The 16,704-nt window shown below is 44.8% G+C and overlaps 1 protein-coding gene across 1 annotated transcript in view; it reads left to right on the top strand.

Annotated features, from left to right (window-relative positions):
- The window catches only part of LOC119420706 (autism susceptibility gene 2 protein), a gene marked incomplete in the record, with an annotated part of 157,315 nt that overhangs the window by 106,073 nt on the left and 34,538 nt on the right, over positions 1 to 16,704 (top strand). Inside the window, 1 exon segment of the mRNA XM_037688134.1 lies at positions 5,137 to 5,185.

Here is a 16,704-nt window from a genome sequence, read left to right on the forward strand (position 1 = left end):
ATATTTCTACCTGAATTATTGAGCAGGGATCAGGATGTTAGTGTTTTTTATTCAGAGAATCAACAGGATCTGGTTATTATAGACACAGCTTAAATGTTCAATATGAATAGTTCTATATTTATCACCACAGTAATAGTGTTACACACATCAGTAGTTGTAAACACTCAAAAGAATACGCATGTTGGCTTACTGCTTACCTTTAACCTAAATATCTTAGGAGTAAACCTTTTTAATAATCACTTTAAAAGTTGTAAATGTTGTCTTTGGTGCCTGTTTGTTTTCCAAATATATTAGTAAGTGTGAATGGCAGGCATTAGCATAAAACACTTTGTAGAACGGTGCTTTATAAAGTTCAGTGCATTTCCTTTATTAGTTCTGCCACATCCAATATGGCGGCCGCTCCGACGTACCGCAACGGGTCCCCCCACTCAACGAGGCGGCCACTAAAACTGCCTCACCAGTTCTCTGTTGTGAACGCCCTGGCAGAGATGACAATGTGATGCCAATCAGTGATGGAGAAAGGTCAGGGGAGCTTTGAACCAATAATGATAAATGATTGTTTGAAATGTGTTTAATAAGTTAACTCAAAAACTGCCGATCTGACTCCAAATCTGCTCAAATTATCCCCACCTGCCCAAAAGCAATTTTTACCCACAAAATCTGAATGACAACCGCCCAATCTGGCAACACTGATCTCAGTGAACAAGTCACACACCAGTGTGAGAGGTCCCCACGTCATAAATAGGCTCCGACACCACAATGACAAACCACCACAAGGAAGTTGTGTACATGCTCAAAACCCTCCCCAATCTATCACAGCGTACCACACTTAATTGGGGGTACACTGCATTATTGATACAAAGATCTCGCCAAGCCATCAACATCTTCACTGAATTATTATTTTTATGTAGTAGAGGGGTCACCGTCCAATGTAAATGAGACTGCACAAAATAAACCTGATTTTACTTCTTTTATTTTATTGTTCTCAGGGGTACTTCTAAAAAACAAGTTATGAAGTAACTTGTATCATAATCATCCTGTAATGATTTGTTGGTTTCATAGATGTCTTCCTCACCTGTCATTGTGAGCGGAAGCTGTTTTTCAGGTACCACTCACATGAGATTACTGCTCCTCCCCAATCAGAGCATCTCTGCTTTAATCCATGCAGTCCATTATCTGAGGCCGTGTAAAGCAAAGATAGAGTTTAGATTCAATGGGTAAATGCACAAAAACCCTTTTAACATATCATGTTGCCAGTACTTATGTTACACTTATCACTAATGTTTTAATTGAGGAGTAGATTTGTCATCATGGCAGGAAAGCTCATAAAGGCAAACAGGTCCCCTGTGATGGTAATCTCAGAGAGTTCCTGTAAAATTAAACCGTGGTTGTGGGGGGTAGGGGCAGAAACATGAATCTGCTTTCTTTGAAGCGGAGAATCAGCGTCCAAAAAAAGAGAATAAAAGATGACAAAATGCCAGTGTGAAGCTGATGCTCTATAGATAGAACTTGCATGCCCAGACAGCAATTATGGAGATACGCTGCACAAATCCAGACGTTGTGTTTGATCTTGTTGCTTCATTCTGTTGCACACGCAGGGTTTTTATTTTTTTCCCCCATGTGAAACTGCAGCATTCTCATTTTAGCGTGTGTGCTTCGTTTTGCCGGCTTTTCATCTGAATTAAAAATAATGCTCAGCGTGAGATCTGGGCACCGTTGTTTGTTAGCGTGGCCAAAATCTCAGACTTGTGATCGTTCTCAAATCTAATAACGGCCGTATAAAATGGAGAACAGCAGCTTGTTCACTGCTGCTGCTCAGACCCCCCGAGAAAGACTAGTAGCCATTTGTTTTTTCCATGACAGTCATAAAAATATATTATATATATATATTAAAGCTGGCTTTGAATGTAAGCTCTAGGTACACCATCTTTAATCCCCTCTTCCATGTGAACTAACTACATGTAACTACTGTGAGAACATTTGCTGCTTTGAAGTGTGATTCATGGCACTTCTGCTCCACACATCTGGATCACTGGTGGTAACATGAAGTCACATCACTGCAGTTATACAAGATGTTTTCACCACATACGTGCAACAGCAAGCCAGAGGTTTATTTTTTCATTCACTGAATCTCTTTGGTGCACAAGACTCATGTGAAGGCGTCTCTAACAGGACGAACGGGGGAGCTGGGGTTTTTCTTCGTGACCATTTGTGACCAAACTTCCATACAAATGGATTGAATTCATTTCCTATTTTAGTTCCTCGCACCTTCCTTGTTCAAACCTCGTAAATTCGCGCAACCTTTATTTAGACAGGTTAATCCCATTGAGACTCATTTACGAGAGATCCCTGGAATGATGAATGACTTCATTCACGTTCTTACAAGATGTGACCGAGCTCCAAGTCTGTAGTACGAATCACTCTCAGCCACTACCACATAAAGTTCCATCTCAGTATCTGTAAAACTGGCCTAGTTGTAGCCATTTTGGTATTATTTGAATTGGATTGACTCCAAAACAATCGCAATCAGTTGCGGGTGTAACTCCAAGAGATTACTGCCTGAAAATGTCAATAAAATCTGTCCTGGAGTTTTACAAAAGAGTTTACCAATGCTATGAGCTCCACTAGTTGGTCAATATTTAAAATACGATCTCGAGCGATATTTTAGTTGAGAGACTAAAAGCCTTGTTGTAGTTTGGAGAGAAGAGTTGCAGCGGACTCAGAGTGAGGATTTGTCAGGCCATTGTGAAATGCTGACCACTGTAATGTCCCATTTCCCATGACCTCATGTTTCTACGACTGATCCCAGCCAGCCATCGGATTCTCCGTCTGTTACTGAGGGACAGATTAGCATCTGCGCTATGAGTCTGTTTTCTGCTTCGTGACTGTTTAGGCAGCGCTGGCAGTGAAAGTCCTCTGTAGTGTCTCTATTGTACTCGTGCTGACCCTCAACTCTTCACCTCTTGGTAATGCTCATTAGATAAGCTATAGGGTACAAAGTCTGGCACTGTTCGAAGATTTTTCTGCATCCTCCACAGTTAAGTTTAATTTATACACTTTGGGTGAATCTCTGCAGGATAGTGTGACACCTGACTCTGTGCGTCCTTTAGGAACTGGGAAACAACCAGTAGGGGAGTGGCTCTCTTAGAAAAGTTAAACCTCCAGGGGGGTTGTAAAGATGTTTTGTAATTGTTGATTTGCAGGCTATGTAACTGGGGAGTCTGAGGAGGCTGGTCCTGATTTGGTTCTGCCAGGTGGAGGCCCAAAATGTCTTATCCTTGTTGACCCCCCCCCCCCCCAACCCCCACCCCACCCCAGACGGAGCCTACAGCTGGGAGGCAGCGAGGAGGTGCATGTTGCTCATAAGAAGAGTTTTGTTTTTGCTCCTCTCACAGTAGCAGCACCCTGCTGGGGAATTCATTAACGGCTGACATCATCTCACTGTGGAGTAAAAGAATCTCTCTCTCTCTCACTCTCACTCTCTCCTCCCTCCCCCTCTCCTTCTCTCCCCCTCTCGCCTCCTTATGTATCTTTGGAGCGCGGCTGTCTCTCCTTTTGCGCACCATTTACGCAAAAGGTAACCGCGTCCCTGCGACCTTGTGCCAAGCTTTTCGGAAGCCCTCCCTCGCACCACGCGCGTGTTTACTCGGTGGAGGAGCGCAGCTGAGGTCGGTTCGGATCAGGAAGTGGGAGGACCCCAGCAGCAGCGGGTCTCCGTCGGTCTCTGAATGAATGGGAGTTTGTCAGGGTTTGGACGCGGCTGTGCAGCGGCTCCTGCGCGCCCCTGATCCGGAGCCGTTTTGAAGACAACACATCGAAGGGCGGAGGGGGAAGACGTGTTCGTCTCGCGTCTCCACAGAGGAACACTGGCCGTGCGCTTTGTTGGATTGGTTTGTTCTGCTCCTCCTGCCGCGCACGGACGCACGAACCCTCCCGGATCCTGCTCGTCGCATCCCGTGGATACTTCCTACAGGAGAATATTTACGTGACCAAAACAAGGCTGCGTCCTGAGCAGGGAGAGAAAGCGGATTTTTCAGCCTGGCGCGCTCCTTTTGTCCGCAGGGCGCAGTGTCCGTGCACGCGTCTGGATTGTAGTTCTTGGAAAGCTTCCTTGTGCCTCTGCATGGCTGCGCTCCGTGCCACGGGAGTAGACTGCCCCGCGTCTTGTGTGGATTACAGGATTTGAACAGAAAAATGTGAAAGTAACAGCTGACTTTATTATTCTCGTTACCCAAATGCAAGGTATGCACACCGCCGCCTTACAGCTGCTTTTTTACATTTTTATTTTTTTGGTTTCATGATTTGTTTTGTAAAATGGTCTGACTAAAGTCGAAACCTAACCCCTCAGTCCTGTTGGCATCTTTTCTGCAGCTTGTGTTTGCATCCTGTGCGGGTTGCACCAATAACAGAAATTATTTAAGTTTGAAATGAAAAAAGACAGAGTTTATTCGTTTTTCCTTTAGGATCTGAAACAATAGTCTCCGTCGGGAGGGCATGATCATGATGCGCTCAGAGCTGGCACAAAGAAACCATCACCTTCACGTCCACTTCAGCTCCTCTGACTTCACATTTTAGCTTTATTTCCGGAGCTAAAGACGCCTCAGAAGGATTTTCAAATGTATTCAGAGAAAGCTGTTTTCCTCCGAGGTGATGATTCCACCATCTGTAAATATGGAAACCTACTTTTCTTCCTTCTGTGTCGTTGTTTAAACTCAGTTAATCAGTGAATTCGGATCTTAAACTCCACGAGGCTTTTGTTGTCTAATTCAGCTTTAAATCCCATCACTGCACTTTTTTTTTTTTTTTAATCCAACACGCTGACGCTCCACAAACAGGTCTGCTGTGTCACGGAGCAACAGTGCCATCAAGTGGCCAGCAGGGGAACAGCAGGCTGATTTTAGGGGATCCTGAAAGTGATTAAGAATAAAAAATATATATATTTAAATATCACATGGAGATCATTTCACTTTAAATAAAAAGCTGTAAATAATTACTGAGTTGTTCTAATTATTTGTGGCACGAGTAAATGCGATTACTTCTATCACCCTGCTGCACTCATTTGCAGACGTATGGTTAAATGTGATTTTTAAACCGTTTGGATGTGATTTGAAATATTTTTACTCTCCTCTTTTCCAGGTTTCCGATGCCAGTTCAGAGAAATTTTTCAGCACAGCTGCAATTAAAGGTACAGTTTTTCTCCTGTTATTATTATTAGTGTGATGCTGCAGGTGTAACCCCGGCCGTCTGGCACTCCTTCATGTTCCTTCTTCGCGTATTGTCATTTTAAATAAGACATCTCTCTTGTGGTCACATGAGTTCAACAGAGATGAGATGCTTGCTCAGCAGTTTAACACATAAAAGCTGATCCTGGTCTTAATCTAACGGGGGCTGTTTCACTGCTGTGGCTGCACGTGTTGTGAAGAATCGTGCAGCGGTCGTGACTTTTTGCCGCAGACGTGCTGAGCTGCACCAGAGCAGGAAGGAGGAGGATGTGGTGATGCTGCAGGCGGATGAAATGAGGCGTCTGTTTATGGCCTCCATGTGCCAACGCCACATGTGACCTCATTATCAAGTCACTAATTTGCTGTTAAAGGCAGCCCTATTTTCTCTGGCGTGGGGATAATGGAGGTGCCCTGTGTGAATGGGCATTCCTCTGTAATGGGGGAGAGTTTCCAGGAGGGGAGACTCAGAGACGAGGGTTGTGACCCGCTCATTGCTGTGGCTGAATTGGGGCAGTTTGCTGATGATAGGCCCTTCCCACCAACCCCCATCACTGCTCCTCATTTCCCTACACTCTCCCTCGGTGCAGACCTCCGTGCACATTTCCCACTTTGTGGCCTTTGATTCCCCGCGGGGCTTGATTTGTGGCGTGCACTGGGCAGCTCAATGGCCATGCTTGACAGGGAGGTTTCCTTTTGAACGTGCCCCCACTGTGGACTGATTTGGATTCTTTGAAAGGATTAGGGCCTCCTTTGTGCAGCCTAAATCAACAGAGGGCCACCCTCTCTCCCCCTCGCTGAAAGGACCCGAGTCGGGAAACAGTGCACAAATATGCTTTCTCTCTGCCTCATGATGGACCTCTCTCTTGGCCCCTATTTCCATTTAAATATCTCGTCTTTTCTTCCTTTCTGACCATCTCCATCCCCTCCTCCTGCCATATGCTAATGACGCTTGTTGCCCGTTGCAAGAGGCGAGTAAAAGAATCCAGGTGCACGGCGAGTAAAGGGCTCTGGTATTTTTATAGAGGGTGGTGTTGAGATTAAAGGAGTCGGGTCAGTTTTTGTTGGAGGGGATTAGCAGTGCTCTAATGCAACCAAAACTTAGGATAAGCAACCGCTCCAACAAAAACAGCAAGAGAGGATTTGTTTGTGGGGGGGTGTCGGTGTCAATATTTGCCCCGAGGCAGATGTGAAAAGTCTGTTTGTTGGTGAGAGCTTCAAATTATTTGTACAAAAATAAAATTCTTATTTGGGTTTAGCTTGAGAAAATAATGTCAGACACATCAGGAAAAACTGCATTTAAACAGCATAAAAGAATATATAAATAAATATATAATATGATCATTGTACACAGCTGTTTAGTGAAGAGTAGGGTATTATTCATAGATGGTTTTACCCAGATGTTCTAGAACAAGTTAAATAAAAAAAATAAACAACTAATTCTGCAATAATAATAATATTTCTGTTCTACTGTAAGATTTAGGTTAAATAGTTTATTTTTAACACATTTATCAAACCGTACACCAGAAATATGGATCTTTTTAATGGTAATTCTGTGAACAATTGGTTAAAATTAATAATAATCTCCACAGGTTAGGTGTTTTAGTTGATTTGTGTTTCAGCAGCCGCAGCTTTGGTCAAAGCTTCTTTTTTCTCCTGATGGAGTGAAACTAAAACCAGACTCGGGGCGTCTTTTTGAAGCCCTACTTTTAATCTTTCAGTCTTCTCTCGTACCCACTAAAAGCACTGTTTGTTTGTTCATGAGGTATTTCTTGTGTGCTATAATTTCTTAAAGAAAGTTCGGCTCTTTTTTATTTCTTCGCCTCAGATTTAAAACGCGGGGCTTAAAGTCCCCCCGGCCTTTGACTGCCACTCTGTTTCTCTCTCCGGGTTCACTTTGTGCAGGAATGGATTTCATTAGCTGAGAGTCATTAAATGTTATCTCTAATTACTACGGCAGTCAGTTCTCCTGCAGGTGTCGGCGAGCTAACCGGCTTCATTTGCTCGGCCTCAGAGCAGAAACATGGAGCCTGCCTCTCGGCCACTTGTGAAATAAACAACAGTGCTTGTTGCTCCTGAGCTGCCGTGGGTAGAAATCAGAACCGAGCCGTGTAACTGCTGTCCAGGGAGCAGACTGTACAGAAACAGACAGAGCCGCAGTGACTGCTCTACCTAATCATTAAAGCTGTAAAGCGCTGCAATATTTCATCCTTGCTCATATTCTCATCCTTCAGGAGTTTGTCGGTCCACGCCTGTCGCTACATTCAGTAAGGAGCAGTGACTGAGCTCACGCTGCTCAGAGCAGATTCCAATAATACTGTTTAAAATCATCGTCGTGAACATTTCCTCATCAGCAGCGCACCTTATTTGGAGCGTAAAGACGTTAAAATTAAAACTGTGGGGGTGAATTAATGTTGAAGAGCGCTAATCCTGTAAATCAAGCATCCATCTACTTGTTTTTAAAGCTCAATGATAATTTAAGACTTCCTTTTAGGAACGTCTCAGCTGAACTGAAGAAGAAGTGAGCTATGATAGAAAACGCGTCAACGCTGCCGCCAGAGGCTCATTAAAGTCTCCATGGTAACCACACACCGATGTTTCTCGCTCCCTGACAGCAAGCTCCACGAGGCAGGCAGAGAACAGCAGAGCAGGAAGCAGAAACCACAGCTGGATGAAAAAATGACGAGTAAATTATATGACGTGTGGAAATTGTGGAATTAAGTTTGCAAATACGTTTGAAAAGTTGAATTCAGTTTATTTATACAGCACCAACAGTGAGGCACAATACAGAGAAGTAGTAAGTTCAAATTATGAATCCAATTTAATTACAAACAGTTTAATCTAATTATAATTTATTACTGTCAGAATTTGATTATTATAAATGACCATTGAGTAAATAGTTATATATCTAAAGAAAGCAGCCAATTGCGCCAAAGGCAACATTTGAAAGTAGAAATAAACTCTTTAAAGGCAACGCTGATGTTAGCGTGCGACCTTATAAAACTCTTGACGTTCAACAATTGGTGGTAAAATCTCATAAAATCTTAACGTAAGCTGCAATTGAGTATAAACTGTTGAGAATGTCAAAACGCCATGCCAGTCATGTAAAGTTCACCTTTTGAAATGATTAATGCTGTTTCTACTGTGAAGCTTGTCTGAGATATAGAGCTGCCGCTCATTGTTTCCACCTGGGGGCATTGTTTAAAAATCTGCAGGAGTACAACATCAAATATTAGAAACAGAAGATTAGTCGCCTGTTAAGTACCGTATTTACCGCCATACACGTCACTCCGCCCTATAAGTCGCATCAGTCCAAATATGTCTAATAAAGTGGAAAAATCCATAAATATGTCGCTTCGCCGGATACGTTGCATCTATTATGCGTCGCCGCTGACAACCCGGAAATGTGTTGTGGCAAAAATTGATTGGCTGCCAAGTGGCGGCCACATGAGCGTGCACAGGAGGACTTTAACAAGAATTTAGCAAGATAACCACCTAAAAACAGTTATTTGTTTGCTCGACGTTATAGTAAAGGTGTGTCTCAGTTGAACTTTTACTTTATAAATGCACTTTAATGCTCAAATCAGCTGCATTTCATCGGGGCGGCGCAGCGAAATGAAGCTGATTTGACTGTTTCTCCAGGCAGATGACGGTGGCAGGCTATGGCAAACCGATTGTGTCATTAATAGCCACTTTTACCTATTACACGATACAACGGTATGCCAAATATGAGTGCCATCTAGCGGCTGAAAATGGTAGTGTTCAATATTTTCAGTCAGAATGAATGAAAACGGTCAAATCTCAGCCAAAAATTGGTTTATAAATATGAGGAACAAACATAAATAAGTCACAGGGCATGCAAATTATGCAAAAAAACGCGACTTATAGGGTGAACAATACGGTACTTAAAGCTTTATTGTTAAAGCGTCTTTAATTAGAAAACGAAAAAAGCTGGCGCACATATTCGACTGAACGGTACTATTTTTATAAATCTGTGGAAGCTCTTGTATTTTTTTCTTTTAAGGACTCGTCTGGTAGATAAATTGTAGAATCACGTCCCTCGTGAGATGCCTCCTGCAGCTGCGTCTGTGATGTGAGACAGAGTTCAGTGTGGGGGTGAACTGAAGTGCACACTGTAGTGATTCTCAGTTTCCCCCCTTAGCACCAGGCTGATTCCACCATGCTTTACTGGAGTTAATGTGAAAATGAAGCGGTGCTACAGAGAGACCCGGGGCTCGCGCCTGTGTGAAGAGCGCCACTAGTGAAGTGTGTCAGGCTTGAGTATGTCTGTCACCAGGGGAGAGAATAATGTGCCGTGTGGAAGGTGTAATTTGCAGCGCTGATGGCATTGTTTAAAAAAATAGTGGAACGAGAGAAGCGGAGGTGAACTTTTGTGGCAGATATCAGAGCTGAAGAGCTCCCTGGATTGTCATAGAGAGCTCTGCTGGCAGCAAAATTGCCTGCGAGCGTATTACCTCTGTGTGGGAGGGAGCTGAGGGCTTGTTTTTCTCTCTGTGTTTCCTGAGAGGAGGACTGGTGATAAAGCCATGTGTGCTTCCAGGCTGTGGGCCGCCACCTGCTCTAATCTCAAGTGATATAGAGAGCAATAATCACGCCACAAATCACGCTGGCAGCTTTCTAACTCATTCAGTGGACTGGAAAGAGAGGAATGGCCTTTTGCAGCGCCAGTGTTGGTTTACTACCCCAGGCTTCCCACACAGCCCTCGTGCTGACCTCTGCCGTCTGTGTGGGTTTGTGTGTCAAGAAATCAAAGCTGCCTGTGGAACTCGACCTGGGTCGCAGAGGAAAGATGACCTGACGTCTATCGGCCTTTTTGTGCATTCAGAGAACTGGCTGGGATCGTCTGTGCAAGGTCACTAAAGCCACTTCTCCACTGTTGAGTACAACTCTGATCTCGTTTCCATTTGGTTCTTCTCAGGTGTGGGTGTGTCTCCTTTGCAAGTGTGCCCCCCTCCACTATGGGCGGGATCGTCAGAGCTTTGGGAGGGAGCGGCACAGCTCGCTGATAGTGACTGCGGAATGATTAGTGCCTTCATGTGCAGCCTCTAGTCTCCAAAGGTCTCCATAAACAGCTAGGCTTGTCGCTAGTCGCTAACACTAGAGAGCTAATCCGAACACTGAGAGTTTGTAAGTACAGCCTTGGTTCATCCAATGGCGTTGATCCATGGGCCGATCAACGGCTGCAGTTTGTGGACGTCAGATCATTTGCTGGACTCGGCTCGCTTGGAACCACAGCTGAGGCGGGTCCAAAAACCAAGCAGGGTCCGATAATGGAGACACAGATGAACAATGCTGGGTTAATGTAAACTGATTAAAGTCACATCTGTGGAGACGTGGCTGTAGACGTCCTGATGTAACTGCGGGAATAACGCACTGTTTTTGTTAAAACACTGGTCAAGCTCCAACAAAATATCTTAGAAATTCATGTCAGTTGTGAGGAATGAAACAGGAATCTTGAAGGCTTTAACGGTGAAAGTTAAACAGATTCCAGCAGCTTCTGTCATCCGTCCTTCGGCTGGTTATCCACCCCCTGCTAGAAGCAGCTCATGCTTCTCTTAAGGAGTGAAGGAAGCTCAATATCCTGTGCTGCACAGAAGGAAGACCCTCGCCTCCCATTCCTCCTCCCCACAGCAGGGTCTACAGAGACAGAAGCTCTATTTCACGACTGTGAAAAGGTCTACTCCAGCCATACCTCATCTGCTGACACAGCCAAACAAAGGTTAACAAATCAAGGGAAGCGCCGGCTGATTTACTGCTTCGCTGCTTCAAACAATACACCCAGTCCCCGTGGAAGGTGAAAAATGGCAACATTTTGGTTGCACAGTTTAAAATCCCATTTGAATGCTTGTTGTAGTTGTATCTCACTAGTCCACGTTAATTAGTTTGATTTTAAAGTGAGTTTTTCATCAGTTTTATATGCAGATATTTATCTACTTTTTTATAGAAATGCTCAGTTTGCTGAATGCAGAAGGCTGTCTGATATTTTTGGCAAGTATGTCTATGAAATAAATAGTTTATGTAAGAACACGAGTTTAGAGTGTGGATGCTGTGAGGGGTCTTAGTGCTGAAGTCTGCTCGCCAGGCTCTATGTTCTCCTTCAACACAAAGAGGTCATTCAGAGTTTGTTCCCTCAGTCCCCGAGGTTAGAGACTAAGTAAATCCATCCATCTTAATGCACTTATTTCAGCACCAGGAGAGAGCTGCAGGGAGACTGTGTAAACACTCCTATATCCGACATGCCAAGCTAAACCCAAAGAGCCTGGAACGCATCAGGCCAAAATTAAAGGTCTACATCTCAAACACAAACATTTAAATGAGCTGAACTCCTGAGATCAAAGTGAAAGGCCTTAGATTTCCTGCTGGTCCCCCCCGTGTCTGCCACGCTGAGATATGTGGCGGCTTAGCAGCCAGTCTGGGCTGAATGGTGAGCAGCTCTGCACTGAGCACGCTCCTTCGTCTCAGACGTCAAAGGTAACTTTGTGGTGTGTTGGGCAGCAGTCTAGGTAATGTAGAAGGATTAATATGAAGATGCAAAGATGGGTCAGATAGAGGGGAAATACAAAGCATAAGACCAAAATCTCCCTGTTTGGCTTTAGTTTACTCCATCTGTAAGGAGAGAACCGGTGATCCTTTTAAGGTGAAAAATTCTTGTATTTTAGCCATTGTCGTCTTTTTTATCATCGTGTCAGACTTTGACATAAAGATGCTCCCAGTGAGTGAAAGTGAAGGGAAGCAGTAGAGGTGTTGAGAGCGCAGCACTCTCCTCTTCCCAGGAGAGATCCTACCCCCTTCACCGCCAGAATCCACTGATCCGGTGTGGCATTGACCGCTCTCCTGCCAACTGTGCGGCATTAACAGGGTCAAAGCACCACACTCTCATATACACACACACCACTTATCTAAACCCAGCCATTCCCAGCTTGCTGTTGGTGCGTTCAGGCCAATTATGCCTGTGTCAGTCTTCGGTCCCTGTGGTTGGGGTGACATTGCCAAAGAGGAAGAGAGAGCAGACCACCTTAATGAGGTCTCAGGATGCCTCGGAGCTGCATGTGTGAATGCATAAGTGGATAGTGCCTGTTTGGAATAATCTACCATTCTGTCATAATCCACCGTGTGTGTGTGTGACATCCATTTTACTTCTCAAAGTCTTTTTTTTCCATACGCCACTGCTGTGGACCATCAGGTCTTCCAAACAAAATGATAATAGTTCTAGCTTGGGCATCATCAGTCTCAGACACGTAGTACAAACACTGTGGTTTAACACAGCGGTTAAACTGTCAGTACAAATATAAACCCCTAATTGGTAGCTTGAATATTTTGGATTGGTGTTCTATGAAATTTATAAACAGTTCCTCAGTCTAGTGGTTCTACACTTAATGCTCCTCAACCTCCTTCCTGAGGGGAGCGGGGCAAAAAGTGTGTGCTGGGTGAGTGGGGTCCTTCGTGATGCAGGTGGCCCTCTTCCTGCATCTGGAGGTGTATGGTGGGGAGGCTGACTCCAACATCTTCTGTGCAGCCTTCACCACTCTCTGCAAAGCTTTTCTTTCTGCAGCTGTGCAGCCTCAATGCCACACGTTGATGCTGGAGCACAGGATGCTCTCCACTGCACACCTGTAGAAGGAGGTGAGGACTGAGGGTGCATTCACACCAGCCCTGTTATCCCCAACTCTAGCCTATTTGTCTAGGAAGTTCAGTTCCTTTGGGGAGGTGTGAACTCGCCATCGAACTCTGTCACGGAACAAACAGGCGAACTCTGGCCCGGTCTAAAACCTAGGTCTCAGTCCGGTAGAAGAAAACTCGAGCGCGGTTCGAGTGCAATGTGAATACAAGCAGACCGGGCCCCGCTCTGCAAGCAGGAAGTGGAGTACAACGCAGAGCAAACAAACACTCATTTCTCTTACCTCATATGGAGCCGTCAGCTGCCTTGTGTGAAAAGCAATATTCTCCATGGTCTTCTGCCTCATCTTCCGCTCATGCTGAGTCCATGGTTGAAAAATGACAAAACAGAACTCCTAAAACCGCTAAAATTTGACGCCACTCCGTTTTTGTTTATATTTCCAGAAGAATAGAAGAAGAAGTGTCTTCTTCAGAGGTTTTTGTGTCGTTCCTTTCAGTAGTTCTTGGTGCAGCGCCACCACAGGCGAGTGGGGGAACAGGTTGGCTCGACTGCACAGTGCAGTGTGAATGCAAATGCACCAGCTCAAATGTAAACAAAATATTATGAATATTACCGAACCGAGTCTACCGGACTATCAGGTGTGAAAACGACCTGAGCTTCTCAGACCAGCTCACCTCAGCCACCTGAGGAAGAAAAGGCTGGTAGTGTTGTTGCTGCAGATGAGGTTGTCATTCAAGTGTACGCCCACAATAAAACAATTAAATACAATTAAATATTACATCTGATGAGGGTTATTGCATTTATTTGGTTTCTTGGATTCTTATCTTTGTGCACAAGTTAAGCTGTTACTGTAATGTAAATTCTCACTGCTGTACCCCAGGATGTGTGAAAGCCTGGAGTCAGACTTTGTAACCTACTGCTGTTGTGCTGTTTACTTTAAAGGAGTGTCTGGTGATGACGGTTCCGTGTCAACTCTTTTAGCACTAGAGGAGAGAAGTGAAAGTCTAAACACACGCTGTAAGGACAAAAAAGCTAAAACAGAGCAAGAGCACGAAGACTCTGATCAGGGTTGATGAAAGCAAGGCTTTAATTGCTCCCAGTAGAAAAGAGGTTAGCTTTTTTCTCTCCCTTCTCGTCCTCTCTGATTCTCATAAATATGCAGCGCAGAAATAAAGCTCTGATGAGCCTCAGGGCAGATTAAAGAGGGCTACAGAGCAGGATCCTGGTTTGTTAGCAGCAGTCCACAGATCCCTTGCATGTGTTTCTGCCCTGCACACACACAGCAGGGCTTTCATCCCTCTCAACCCACATTTCATTATTTTACCACAGACTGTCTGCGCTCCATCAGGCTTTGGGTACGATGAGAAGCTGTGGCAGCCAGACCTCCAGCTCAACATCGCCCCCATGTGCTCAGATGAAAGATCTGTACCTCTTAGCCGCAGATGGAGTGGAGATGGGATGTTTATTTCTTTGTGTGTGCAAACTTAGGTTTGTATCCTGGAAATGAAATTTTAAGCATGTGTATTTGATATAAACAAAGTCTAACGAGCAGCAGAATTTTCCTATTTAACACCATCTTCTGGTGCATCATCACAGGCTTTTGGCCTCTGTTCTTAGAAGCCTGCCCAAACCCATGAACATCACTCAGACTGTCACCATCTGCTACAGATTAAGTTGCTTCTTGAGGGAGCTGTTTGATTCCAGGGCTCCAGCATCCCCTCCTTCTTCAACGTGTCAGATTTTACTGTAAACAATGACGTGCAAAACCTAAAATCCCACAAGTTTGGGGGGGTGGCGTTTCAAGCGTGGAGCAAACGGGTTGTTGTTATGGGTCAGACGTCTGGTTTAGCTCTTACTGTGCTGAACAGAGGCTCTGCTGGGCCATTTAGAGACAAAGCTGAGAAGCCATGTTCTCTAAGCCCTGTGCAGCGTGATGTTGTGATGCACGAGTCCCCTGGCCACGCTTGACATTAGCAAGCCTTTCTGAGCCTCTGTCTTCACAGAGGAGGCTGTGAACAGAGCATGTATTGTTCCCTAAAGTAACCCAAGCTCAGGGCAGCCTCTGCCCAGAGGGGGATATCGAGTTGTTCTCTCCCCACCAACAGCACAATCCTAGCTTAAGCCCCGGGGCTTGACGAGAGAGCTGGGAAGCAGCTGACTGTTTGGACGATGGCACAGTTCAAATAAACAGCTCAAATCCTACCCAGCCTCCCCTACACTAACCCTCCCTTTCAAAGTATCACAGTCCCACAGCCGCAGCCCACCACAGTGTAGTGTTATCCTGAAAAGCACAATGATGTGGCTGCGCTGAGGTTTCCTGAGCAAGTGAGCCGAGAGAAAAGGCTGTCAGCTCAGGCCCCATTCAGTCGTCCAGTTTCTTGTTTGGTGAGTGAGGGGTGCCCTGACCACCACACCAGCAGACCACACAGCATTTCTAGGGAAAACGAAGGAGACGAGGCTTCTGAGAAGAGATGGCTGTTACCAGCTTTACTCTGCTCTGAGTGTCTCACTAATCCGACTGCAGTGAAACTTGAGTAAGGGCGTAATGAGACGGCACTTGACACACACGCACGTAGACACACTAGCTGCTTCTGTAATGTTGGTGAGGTTTTAGAAGGGAAAAGGCTACGTGCAAATTGATACTTTGCCAGGTTTTCTGCAATTTGATCCACGCATTAAAGCTATTATCCCTCAGGAATGAGTTTTTCTCAGATCGTTTTAACGGCATGTGCAGGCTGTGTTGAATCTGATCGTTGCTGTGTAGATGTGTGTAAAAGCGATTGGCCCATTTGAGATGGAGCGAAAGAGGCTCAGACTGATGACACTCTGGGGACAGACTTTTCTTTCCAGGCCTCCGTGCCTCTTCCCGCGGTGAAATCATGGCGGTGTCAGCGTGTGGGCTCGAGCTGTCACTCACTGCGCTGCTGCAGGCCAGTTGCTCCGGTGCTTTTCCTCCTGGAGGAGCACAGAGAGGAGGAGCAGCTCGACAGAGGAAAGGAAAACTTTATTTTCTTGAAAGTCAAATGAGAGGAGTACGTCTTAATGCAAGTGGAGTGCTGGAAAACAGGCAAACTCTTCAACCACAGTGGCACTGAAACTGCTGACTGGTAGTCTGAACTGTGTGTGTCTCACAGGTCAGGAGGGGGGGACAAGGTGTTTATGATTGTGTGGGGGTGTTTTTATGAGGATGCAACTGTATTAACCATGACTCCGTGTAAAGTCTGCTGTTTCATCAAGCTGTCAGAATGACTGACAGGACACACGGAGCTGTGAAATGCCTGAGCTGACACACGTCTGATGATTTCTTCAGTGTGGGAGGTCACGTTGATTTTAGTCAGTCTAAAATAATTTCTGCATGAGTTTAATGATTTAGGAGGCTAGTTAAACCTATAACTTTAGATAGCTAAACATCAGTGACTTTATCTATAGATAAATTTTCTTGTGCTCATGTGCAGCTTTGTGTTTTGTTTTTCTCAAACGTTGTAATACACGGATATATACAGATGTTTTCATATGGGAGTCAGATCTGTTTAACTGCAGATATTAGCATCTAAATGCATTCAGAGATGAGGAACAAACATCAAAAATGTTAAGAGTTGGTGATTTGGAGCTTTTGTCGCCTTTTCTATTGTGATATTTTAGGACCCGTTGTGCTGTCTGCCAACATCAAGTAATTAACACAATAATCATCGATGTTAAACTAAAATTTAGAGGCAGTAAGGCTCATTTCACACTTAATAGCACCCTGCATGCTGTTGTTCCAAATTTGGAAACCACCTTCAGTGTAAAAGCAATCATCAGTGTGTTAGGACTTGACAAACAGTGTTTTATTGATCCCGTTATTCA

The sequence above is a fragment of the Nematolebias whitei genome, chromosome 14, assembly GCF_014905685.2.
Source record: "Nematolebias whitei isolate Nwh7 chromosome 14, NemWhi1, whole genome shotgun sequence".
NCBI lineage: Eukaryota > Metazoa > Chordata > Actinopteri > Cyprinodontiformes > Rivulidae > Nematolebias > Nematolebias whitei.